The sequence below is a fragment of the Helianthus annuus genome, chromosome 6 (genome assembly GCF_002127325.2).
Source record: "Helianthus annuus cultivar XRQ/B chromosome 6, HanXRQr2.0-SUNRISE, whole genome shotgun sequence".
Lineage (NCBI taxonomy): Eukaryota > Viridiplantae > Streptophyta > Magnoliopsida > Asterales > Asteraceae > Helianthus > Helianthus annuus.
The window spans coordinates 15,412,697-15,425,264 of record NC_035438.2 but is presented as its reverse complement, the minus strand read 5'-3'; positions in this window follow the sequence as shown (position 1 = coordinate 15,425,264).

The following is a 12,568-nucleotide window of genomic DNA, read 5'->3' as shown; positions in this document are numbered from 1 at the left end:
GAAAATAGCCACTCGAATGAAGACGAATACGATAACGCCCAAGTTAATTTGACGGGCGCTCAATTAAAAGCTCTTGTCGATAACGCTGTCAAGGCAGCTCTGGATCGACAATATGAAGAATATACTGAATCTCGGAGCCGAACTATATCCAAACCACCCTCAAAGCCGAAAACCCACTCAAAATCCCACAGCAAACCGCTGTCCAAGCCTAAAAAGGACGATGATAATCACTCGTCCAATGAAAACAGTGTCCGTAAAGAAAGGGTATATACTGATGCGTCTCGCGCCAGGGGCTGCACCTACAAGTACTTTGTGTCTTGTAAACCCCGAGACTTCACTGGGGAGAAAGGAGCGGTCGATTGTATGACGTGGCTTGACGAGATGGACACCGTGGTGGACATCAGCGGCTGTGCAGAAAGGGATGTGGTGAAATATGTGTCACAATCATTTAAGGGCGAGGCCCTGGCTTGGTGGAGGGCTTTGGTTCAGGCCTCGGGAAAGGTTGTGCTGTACAGCATGACATGGGAGGAATTCATTTCTCTCATCAAGGAGAATTACTGCCCTCAACATGAGGTCGAAAAGATAGAGACTGACTTCCTGTCCTTGGTGATGACAAACCTTGACTGTCAAGCTTACCTAACGAGCTTCAACACGATGTCCCGGTTGGTTCCATATCTGGTAACCCCGGAGCCAAAGAGAATCGCTCGTTTCATCGGTAGGTTAGCCCCCGAAATAAAGGCAAGCGTGAAGGCCTCTCGGCCAGCGACCTTTCGATCTGTAGCCGACATTTCTTTGTCCCTCACTCAGGACGCGGTCCGTCAAAGAGCGCTGAGGAACAAGGAGGCTGAAAAGAGAAAGCGTGAAGATGAAACTTCACGGAGGTCGAGCAAGAAACACCGTGGAAACAGTGATAACAGGAGGGGGTCGGAGTCAAGGAAAGATGGGCAACAGTCTGGTGAGAAGCCCAAGTGCAAGAATTGCAAGAGACATCACTTTGGAAAGTGTAGGCTCGAATCGAACTCGCAGACTCATTCGAAGTCGTATGCTTGCGGGTTGTGCAAGTCCAAGGACCACAAGACTGTGGACTGCAAGAAGATAAAGGATGCAACCTGCTACAACTGCAGCGAGAAAGGGCACATTAAAAGCAACTGCCCTAAGTATGCCAAGAAGCCTGAAGAAGCCAAGAAGAACAATGCTAGAGTCTTCATGATGGAGGCGAAAGAAGCAGTGCTGGATGATAACGTGATCACAGGTACTTTTCTCGTAAATGATATCTTTGCAAGAGTACTTTTTGATTCAGGCGCTGATAAGTCTTTCGTAGATCATAAATTTTGTAAATTGCTGAATAAGCCTGTCAAAACCTTAAACGTGAACTACGAGGTAGAGCTAGCAGATGGAACCATATAAACCGTCTCCACTGTGTTAGATGGATGTGTAATATCCATTAAGAACCACTCTTTTCCTCTATCTCTACTTCCCTTTAAATTGGCCGGTTTTGACCTAGTATTGGGTATGGACTGGTTATCTCACAACCAGGCCCAAATCGTCTGCAACAGAAAGCAAGTGGTGATAAAGACTCCGTCTGGGGAATCGCTTACCATTCGAGGAGATACCCAATACGGATTGCCTGAGCAAGTGACTATGCTCAAGGCTTCTAAATGTCTAAAGAAGGGTTGTGTCATTTACATGGCACAGGTGATTATTGAAGAGCCTAAACCAAAGATTGAAGACATTCCCGTCATTTCAGAGTATCCAGAAGTTTTCCCTGAAGATCTACCTGGTTTGCCACCAGATAGGCAAGTGGAATTCAGGATCGATATCATCCCTGGAGCAGCACCTATTGCTAGAGCACCTTACAGGCTAGCGCCAACCGAAATGAAGGAGTTGAGGACCCAGCTGGATGAACTGTTAGCTAAAGGTTTCATCAAACCTAGTTCGTCTCCCTGGGGAGCACCTGTCCTGTTTGTTAAGAAGAAGGACGGATCGATGCGTCTGTGCATCGATTATCGCGAGCTTAATAAGGTCACGATAAAGAATAGATATCCCTTGCCAAGGATCGATGATTTGTTCGATCAGTTACAACGGGCAAGTTATTTCTCGAAGATTGACTTGAGGTCAGGCTACCATCAACTGAAAGTCAGAGATTAAGACGTACATAAAACAGCATTTAGGACTCGCTACGGTCACTACGAGTTCCTAGTGATGCCTTTTGGGCTTACAAATGCACCGGCTGCGTTCATGGATCTCATGAATCGCGTCTGCAAGCCGTACTTGGACAAATTCGTCATCGTTTTCATCGACGACATTCTTATATACTCGAAGAACCAAGCTGACCATGAGAAACACCTTCGCTGTATTCTCAAACTTCAACATCATGAGAAACTCTATGCCAAATTCTCTAAGTGCGAATTCTGGCTACGAGCAGTCCAATTTCTAGGACACGTTGTCAGCGAGCGTGGTATCCAGGTGGATCCCGCTAAAGTTGAGGCTGTCATGAATTGGCAAGAGCCAAAGACGCCTACTGAGATTCGTAGTTTCCTAGGGTTAGCAGGATACTACAGGCGATTCATTGAAAATTTTTCAAGGATTGCTGCGCCTCTAACTTCCCTGACCAAGAAGAAGATAAAGTTTGTTTGGGGCCCTAAGCAGCAAGAGTCCTTTGATATTCTGAAGCAAAAGCTGAGCAACGCTCCTGTGCTGACACTACCGGAAGGTACCGAGGAGTTCGTAGTTTACTGCGACGCATCACACACTGGCATGGGGTGTGTGCTCATGCAGAAAGGCAAAGTTATTGCCTATGCTTCGAGACAGTTAAAGGTGCACGAAAAGAATTACACCACCCATGACTTGGAGTTGGGTGCCGTTGTGTTCGCACTAAAACTGTGGAGGCATTACCTGTATGGTATCAAGTTTGTGATCTATTCGGATCGCAAGAGCCTTCAACATCTGTTTAATCAGAAGGAATTAAATATGAGGCAACGCCGCTGGATGGAGACCTTAAATGATTATGATTGTGAAATCAGGTATCATCCCGGCAAAGCGAATGTAGTTGCTGATGCCTTAAGTAGAAAGGAAAGGGTGAAACCCATTCGAATCAATGCCAAGAGCATTGAAGTCAAGAATAACTTGATTGAAAGGTTGTTAGCTGCACAGAGAGAAGCTGTGTTGGAAGCTAACTATCCTAAAGAGAAACTAGGAGTAACTGAGGAGCAGTTAACTCTTAGCAAGGACGGAATTTTACGTTTGAATGGACGAATATGGGTTCCGATTTATGGAGGACTATGAGATGTTATCCTCCAGGAAGCCCATAGTTCCAAGTATTCTGTTCACCCGGGAGCAGATAAAATGTACCAGGATCTAAAGGCAAATTATTGGTGGATAGGCTTGAAAAAGTCTGTAGCCGCTTATGTAGCCAAATGCTTAACTTGTGCGCAAGTCAAGGCTGAGCATCAGAAGCCGTCTGGCTTGCTACAACAGCCTGAACTTCCTGAATGGAAGTGGGAATGTGTAACTATGGATTTTATTACCAAGTTACCCAAGACGAGGAAAGGAAATGACACAATATGGGTTATTGTTGATAGGCTGACTAAATCAGCGCATTTCTTACCCTTCAAGGAGACTTATAGCTCCGACACGTTAGCCCAGTTATATGTTGATAAGATCGTAGCCTTGCATGGCATACCTGTGTCTATTATCTCCGATAGAGATACTAGATACACGTCCCATTTCTGGAAAAGTTTCCAGCAATCTTTGGGCACACGTCTGAATTTTAGTACGGCTTACCATCCTCAGACAGACGGTCAGAGTGAGCGTACTATTCAAACATTGGAAGACATGCTGCGTGCATGTGCTATCGATTTGGGAGGTAGTTGGGATAAGAACCTACCATTAATCGAATTCTCCTACAACAATAGCTACCATACCAGCATAAAGGTTGCGCCTTTCGAGGCATTATACGGTAGAAAGTGTAGATCGCCTGTTTGTTGGGCGGAAGTGGGAGATGTCCAATTATCTGGACCAGAGATAGTTTTCGAGACGACGGACAAGATTTTCCAGATTCGAGACCGTCTCAAGGCTGCCAGAGATAGGCAGAAGAGTTACGCGGATCCAAAGCGTAAAGATTTTCACTTCGAAGTAGGTGAAAAAGTCTTACTTAAAGTATCACCCTGGAAGAGGGTGATGCGTTTCGGTAAGAAAGGCAAACTAAGCCCGAGATACATAGGACCTTTCGAGATTATCGAACGGGTCGGGTCCGTTGCCTATAAGCTAAACTTACCGGACGAGCTCAATGGAATTCACAATGTGTTCCACATCTGCAATCTAAAGAAGTGCTTCGCTGATGAATCATTGGTGATCCCACACACAGATGTGCATATAGATGAGAGCTTGAAATTTATAGAGAAGCCTTTGTCGATTGAAGATCGATAGGTAAAGAAGCTTCGAAGGAAGCATGTACCTATAGTAAAGGTCAAGTGGGATGCCCGTAGAGGTCCCGAATTCACGTGGGAAGTTGAAGCCACGATGAAAGAGAAATACCCTTATTTGTTTGAGTAAATCTCGGGTCGAGATTTATTTTAAGGGGATGAGGATGTAGCACCTCGAAATTTTGTGTCCAATAATGTGATAACACGTGTCATTAGTTTACACGTGGCATTAGATACTAAATAAAGGACTAAAGTTGACAAACCTTGAAAGTATGTAAATTCGAGGGTTATAAATGTCAACCAAGGGTAAATATATTGTATAGTAACCCTAAACGATGCTCGTACCTTCAAACGAATAAATCATGGATCGTACGGAAGCGAAACGCGGAAGAAAGTGAGAGATTACAAGCTGCAGGGGTTAATTGTGTCAACATGTTTAATTATACCTCTGAGTGACCCTTTGACGAACCCGAGGCTTTGTAACAGTAAAATATACTCACTAGAATGTATTATATAAATTTCGCGAAGTTCCGTTTTAAAACGAGAAAGTTCTGATCAAATTCGTATGAGAGGGGTTAAAATCGTCAACAATAAAAGTTAAGGCTTTTCGGATAGTAATTAAACTAACCGGGGACTTAACAGTGCGGGTAAAAGGCACGAGGCCCTTAATTGTAATTAACCGAGGGCCAAATCGCAAAGTTACCCCTTCGAACCCGAAAGGTCAGGTTATTAATTACCAAAGATTCGGTTAATCATTACAAAAGATTTAAAAATCTTTGAAATCAGGCCCCAGGCGGCCCGCCTGAGGGAAACATATAAGTTGAAGCGGGCCGCGAGCCTCCTGCATATACGCGTGCTGACATGAAGATTCAGGCGGCCAGCGTACAAGCTGCCTGATCTCTCATGCGGGCCGCGTGAACCACCCAGATGCAGAAACTTTGGACAGATGCATTGTTTGAGCTAGTGAACGATCATAGAGGCAATTAATGAAGCATGGGCGCCCTCTACATGCCCCCTAGCACCCAGGGCCACCTGCTGATCATCCATACTCCATTGTAGGTTGATGTGTAATGATCTTGAGGCCATTCTTTCACTATAAAAGGCATACATTGCACATAAGTGAAATCACACTCAAACCTGCATTCTAACTCACTTCTGGAGCTCTCAAGCTTTCTTCTAGCATCCTAATTCGTGCACCAAGCTTCTGTTAGTATGCCAACCCTTTTATGGCTTAGTTTTTGCTTAGTTTCGCCTAAAAGTCAATCCGTCGTAATTAACGATTGACTTTGCGATAAATCACGAATGGTCCAGTGGTTTGTCGAATCAGAGATAGTTATATGATGGTAATCATGTGGGCATTAAACCCCTAAAAGGGCACCCTCTGATTCCCACTCTAACTAGTTCAAATATCGAGTCAAACGTGCTTAGAAAAAGTCAACAGAAATGTCATTTTGCGATTTCTTGCATAATCTGTAATGTAGATGATATGTAACCTGTTTGAACACTCATAAAACATGATAATAAGTTTATAAACTAGTCTAAGCTTGTTTGATCCGACCATTTTCTGTTTAGACCCGGTTCGGAGCCGAAAGTCGCAAAAGTTTGACTTTTGCATTGACTACAGTTCTAACCCGTTAAAGTGTGGTATAGATATGCCTTAGGACTCTCTTAGGACCAGGTTACATGATGGTATAACCCTCTGTGACCGGTTCGTTGTTTGTCCAAGTCTTTTACACATTTCCGTTAAATGCTTAAAAGTTGACCGTAACGCCCTTTTTAAATTAAAACGAGAATTTCGGACACGTGAATGGATCATAAAACGACCGTCAGTTAAATAACAAAAGTCACCGCCAAAATTTGAAATTCAAAAATCAACGATACAAACGACAAATAAGGAGGTCAACTCGCCAAAAATTACGCCATTTTAGTTCGAAACTTTTACCAAAGAAACGCTACGAACTAGGGGGACTTGATGAGGATACGTCCTTAGTCGGACCGAATGACCAATAAACATAGGACCGAATCTCAATAGTTAAAAGGTCGGACCGCACCCAATGCCGTAAATAGAACAACTAAACACCTTGATACGTCATAACTAACTGGGACCCACAGCTTTAACTGCCATGACAATGACTGCTCCGACCCTAACTAACTCGCCACGTTAGCATACCCACAAACTATAAATACCCTGCCAAAGCTTCCAGCCAGGGGTAATCGCTACTTCTCTCTCTAAACTCCCCTCTCTCTCTTCCTGACCCATTCTCTCCTTTCAAATACTTATTCTCACGCCCGAGCTTGGTCACAGAGAGGCCCCCTCCCTGTGACGAGGTTAACGGTGTGTTTTCTTCTTTGTGATCTTGCAGGTTCTAGCTTGGTCATCTGAAGCTCTGCTCATACCAGGCCGTACCAACTGGTTTTGAATCTTCAGTGATAGAGTAAATTATTATCAACTAAGGGGCTGTTTGGTAGCCTCTGAATGGTCATTAAGAATTTTACCAATGAAAAGGTAGAAGAATGTGACATGTGATGATTTACCATTCAGAGGTTACCTCTTAACCATTCAGACTTGAGTTTACCTCTTATTTATTCAGAGGTTTTAAACCATTAAGAGGTAGCATCTGAATGGTCATTAAGAGGCTATCAAAGAGCCCCTACGGTGTTAATTGATAATTGGGTGTGATGGATGATGACTGCCCTTCCACCCTTAGGCCAGTGGGTGTGGCTTAACACCACCCCGCCACCTCAGCCACCATATCGCCCCTGGGGCGCCATCGACTATACCGTCGGAATTAAAGGGGAGCGCCATCATGTCCTCGCCATTGTGTTAACGAGCAGATTTGAGGGGATGAAGGCTGAGATTGGTTAGACGGGGTGCTATAGCTTAAGGGGGGGGGGGGGGGGTTAAACCACACCCTACAAGTTAAAGGAAGAGGCTTTAAAGCCCCATGTGTGACGTGGCGATGAGGTGAAGGGAATGTCGCCAACCCTGAGGATGAGCATATCGTAAACATATAAACAATAATTGTTTTCATAATTTAAACTACTACAATCACAAGAAGCTGACGTCAGAATTGAATAGTGAGGCCCTTCACTTGGGCAAAAAGGGCGGCAGCTCTAACAGTTCCAGGCAGGTGCCTGACACTCCCCTATTGGCCCAACAAATTTACGATTTTATCCCTCTTTAAAATTACGATTTTGCCGTCAGTTAAAAATTATGTTTTTGCCCCCGCTTAAAAATAAATTTACGCTTATGCTCTCAGCTAAATATTTCAATTTTGCCCCGGTAAAAAATTAAGATTTTGACCCGTTTCAGTTTACAGTTTTGCCATTAGTTTTTATCTCTTAAATTTACCATCTTGCCATCAGTGCAAAGTTATGTTTTTGCCCCCACTTAAAAAAATTACGCTTTTGCTCCTCGCTAAAAAATCCAATTTTGCCATCGGTTCAAAATTACGATTTTGCCCTGTATAAATTTATACTTTTGCCATTAGCTTTTTTTCTCACAGCCAAGTTACGATTTTACCCTCAACTTAAGTTTACATTTTCCCCATCGTTTTTGTTGCTTTCCTGGTGACATTACAATTTTGCCCCCAGTGTAAAATTACAGTCGTGCCGGCAACTTCCTCGCACTCCCCCGTTTGTCCATTTACTTTACAATTTATCCCCGAATTAAATTTATGATTTGACCCTCAGTTAAAAATTACGTTTTTCCCGTTGTTTTGGTTTTTTTTTACCAAAACTATAAACTTTTTTTTTAATTGGTTTACTACGGTCTTATCATCGTTTTTTTTTTCCTAGGAAAATTATAATAGTCTTTTTTTAATTGGTTGAGAATTATTCGGCCCTCGCCCCGCAACGCGGGCGGGACATCTACTAGTTATACTACATATACAAAAGTAATTTGGGGGAATAGTGTCAGGCAGTAAGTTGGGGGGAATAGTGCCAGGCAACTGCTTGGCACTCCCCCCATTGGACCAACCTTTTTTTAAATTTAATTTTATTTCAAGTTTAAAATTACGCTTTCGTCCTTCGTTTAAAAATATATTCTTGCCCCCGGCTCAAAGTAAAATTATAATTTTGCCCCTAGCTCAAAATTACGCTTTTGCCCTCGGTTCAAAAACTCATTTTTAATTTTGTTCTCAGTTTAAAAATACGGTTTCGCCTTCGTTTAAAATTACGGTTTTGCCCTCAGTTCAAAATAAAATTTTAGTTTTCCCTCTACCTGAAAATTACGATTCTGCCCTCAGCTCAAAATTACGTTTTCGCCCACAGTTCAAAATAAAATTATGATCCCCCCCCCCCACCCCCCAAGCTCAAAATTATGATTTTGCTCTCAATTTAAAATTATGATTTCGCCTCCAGCTCAAAATATAATTACGATTTTGCCCTCTATACAGACATACATGTTATAAGAGAGAAATATTCGGTTTATTGCTCCGCAACGTGGGCGGGGCAAAAACTAGTTTAGAAACATATATACACACACATTTAAGGAGATTAGAACTTTTACGATTTGAATTTTTATTGTAACATGTCGTAAACACATAAACAATAATTGTTTTCATGATTTTGCATATTAGTATGTGAAGGGAATGTCGTCGGCGCTGAGGATGAGCACGGTACCCATTCGGTATCGAAAAACGGGAAAAGTGAGTACCGGTACTGAATATACCGGTTCGGTACTGGTATTTACCGGCATTTTACCCGTAAATACCGATACCAGTATCGAAAAACAGAAAAAGTGGGTACCGGTACCGAATATACCCAGTAAGGTTTGATACCTATACCCGATATCAAATGCTCATCCCTAATCGATCCAATGCTTGGAAACCAAAATGAATCTTACAAGGATGTTTTCTGACAACTTCTGGAATAAAATCACATAATAATAATAATAATATTATTGTTGTTGTTGCAGCTGTTGTCATTGTTGTTGCGATAGCTCTACAAAACAAAAGTTGGCCTCGTCATATGAAGAGTGTTCTGTGTAAGAATAATATTCGTTCTTTGATGGAAGAGTAGAGTAAATAAAGTGAAATGAAAGTATTACTGGACTTTTAAGATTTAGTGAATTAGTGTTTGATGTTAATATCATATGATGGTGGGTCCTAAAATAGAACAATCGTCGTGATATTTATAAGGTGAGATCATTCCTTTGGTCATGTAGACCTTTTTTTTTTGGTCATGTAGACCTTTTTATTTTTGTACATATATAAAATCTGATTTATTTATTTGTTACGGATAAACTTTATTTTAATCTTTTTAGTCATATATGATATAGCTTAATATCGGATTTTTAACCTTTACATTTTCGATGGTAGTGTTTTGATAATAAAGCATACTTTAAGGTTAAATAGTTTTGTAATGTACTCTAGCTAACATATCACGTATGTTACTTTGGCCCCATCGGTTTATATATACTAATATCAGTTTTGACTAATTATGAAACAAACACGACTAATTATGAAATAAACATGATTACATTTGAAATATATATATATATCGTTATACTTCCTGTTATGAAATCAATGGTCATTAGCACAACTTTAAGCCGACAAACTTTGTTGTTATTTGACTTAATGACGAGAAAACTTGTGAGTAGTGATATATGTTTGAAAACTATGTATCATAATTTTTTTAGATAGTTTCGTGTTCATCACAAAAGTTAATAAAGTACCCTCTAAACAAACAAAGATTTAATCTTGATATCGTTTTGAAAGGGAAATGTTAGATGATAAGATATAATAATATCATGAATCTTTATTCCTTATCGTGTTATGAATTTACATCGAGATAGTTGGTAAACGGGCAACAAGCTGCGCCGCTACCCCTTTTTGAATAGCAAAACTAAGTCTTTTAAAAACTACGTCTATAGATCTCGGGGTCATAACATTACTATGCATGACCCTTTGAACTCGACTAAGTATGCCCACAACTTCTTGCGTCAGAAAGCCAAAAGTTAATTATTTAGTCTTTGGATATTTTGTAATGGGTTTAGTATATTGGTTAGTGAGTTTATTGTTGGTACATATTCTGTGATAACAGCTTAACAGTTTAATTATTTAGTCTTTGGATATTTTGTAATGGGCTTAGCATATTGGTTAGTGAGTTTATTGTTGTAATGGGCTTGGAGAATGGCCTAGCCCGGTTAGAAGCCCAATTCACATACATGTGGTATATAAACATGTTTTGTGATTAGGGTTTGTAGTCTTTAGAGAGGTCTTGGAGAAAACTGAACAGAAAAGCTAGAGAAAGAGAGGAATTTCGTAGAGAGAGAGTGAGACAAGATCACAGAGAGAGGTTGTGATGTTGTGTGAGGTATTAAGTTGATTGTAAACTACAAGTTGGATAATCAATAGAATGCCGATTTAATTTGTGAGTTTTGTTTCTACTATTTTTTGTAACAATCTGATCTAGAGGATTCCGCACTCTAGATTGGATAGACGATTCTGTCAAGATCCATAGGATTAAAGGGACCTACATGTTTCACTAACCAAAAGATATAATAATTGAAATTAATTAAAAAACATACAAGTTAAGGATTCTGCACTCTAGATTGGATAGACGATTCCCCGCCGACCTCCCAGATGAGTTACCAGATGAGCGGGCATGTGGTGATGTCTACGCCGATGACGACGATGGTGACCACACTCACCCACCACCTCCGCCACCGTCACCGCAGCCGCAAACACAGGGGGTGCCTCAGTACCTCCAGCAGGTTCTATACAACCAGCTCCCACAGCTGTGGCGCTTGCGTTACAGCAGATGGAGGGTCGGCTGCAGTTGCGGGTAGACGCCCATCATGCCCGTATTGAGGCCCTTCTCATGTGGGCGATTCAGGGCGATATACAGACGGATATCGAGCGTGGTCGGACTCCACTGTCGATACCGACGTTGCCGCCTCACCTTGGACAGGATCCAGGGTCGTCAGACGCGACTCAGGGGCGGGGCCATCAGGCACGACTCATGACGGCCAGGATGCGAATTCAACGGTTTATGATTGTTGTACTTTTTTTTTGTATTTTGAGTGTTTATGTATTTTAGACGATGTCATGTATATATACAAGCTTATTATGTATTTAAATTTGCAGTTTTAGTTTATTTATACTTTTGATTGTTTAGATTGGTTTGCTTGGTTACATATAATATATGATATCACACGTCGTTAATACGTCAACATAAAAAATAATACAAAATACAACTACGATACGACACGATACAAGGATGATACTATATCATACGACACGTCACGAAAAAATATTAAAAAGTTAAAAATGTGATATGATACGACGCGATACGCTATATTAAAAAGTTAATACGATCCATATTCAATTGTCAAAGTGTAAGGATTAATTTCCCGGTATGCAAATAGAATCCCCGTTATTAGAGCATTCACATCCATTCCATCATCTTTTCATCATAAACTACACTAAAAAACACTACATTTTCTCTTTCCTTTTCAATTAAATAATATTTTTTATCATGGTTGTAAAACAAGGTTTCCAATGCCGAGTACTCCCCGAGTAGTCGATACAAGGCAGGTTGCCGAGGCGACTTTCTTTGACTCCGCCTAATTACTCGGAGTCGGTCAAACGCGGTCAACCTCGGCCAGAATTGGATCTAGTGGGTAAACTCGGGCCTAGTTTGACTTAAATAATAATAATAATATAACATAATTTCTATGTCTATCATATTAAAGAATGAATATCATTTTCACGTATTTTGTTATAAATATTAGTAATTTGTGTTATTTGATATATATTTAATCTCCAAAAAGTAATTTCTTCATAATTTAACATGTCCGAGTACTCCCCGAGTACTCTCCGCGTAGACCGAGTACTCTCAACTCCCTGGTCGATCGACTAAGGAGCGCCTAACGACTTTTGCAATCATGTTTTTATACCTTTATCATTACTTTTTTCTCTTTTCTCCGCTCACAACCATTTTCAAAATACATTAAAAAATTATAGGAGTTGAACAATGTCCCCTCAAATATACAGATAAATAGTAACATTTTATCTATCCTCTACTCACAATTCTTTTTATACTTTATATTATAAAAACTCTAGAGAAATAATTTGATGGAATCGTGAATGATATTGAAGATCAAAATATATGCAAGATAAATGGAAGGGCCGTACAGT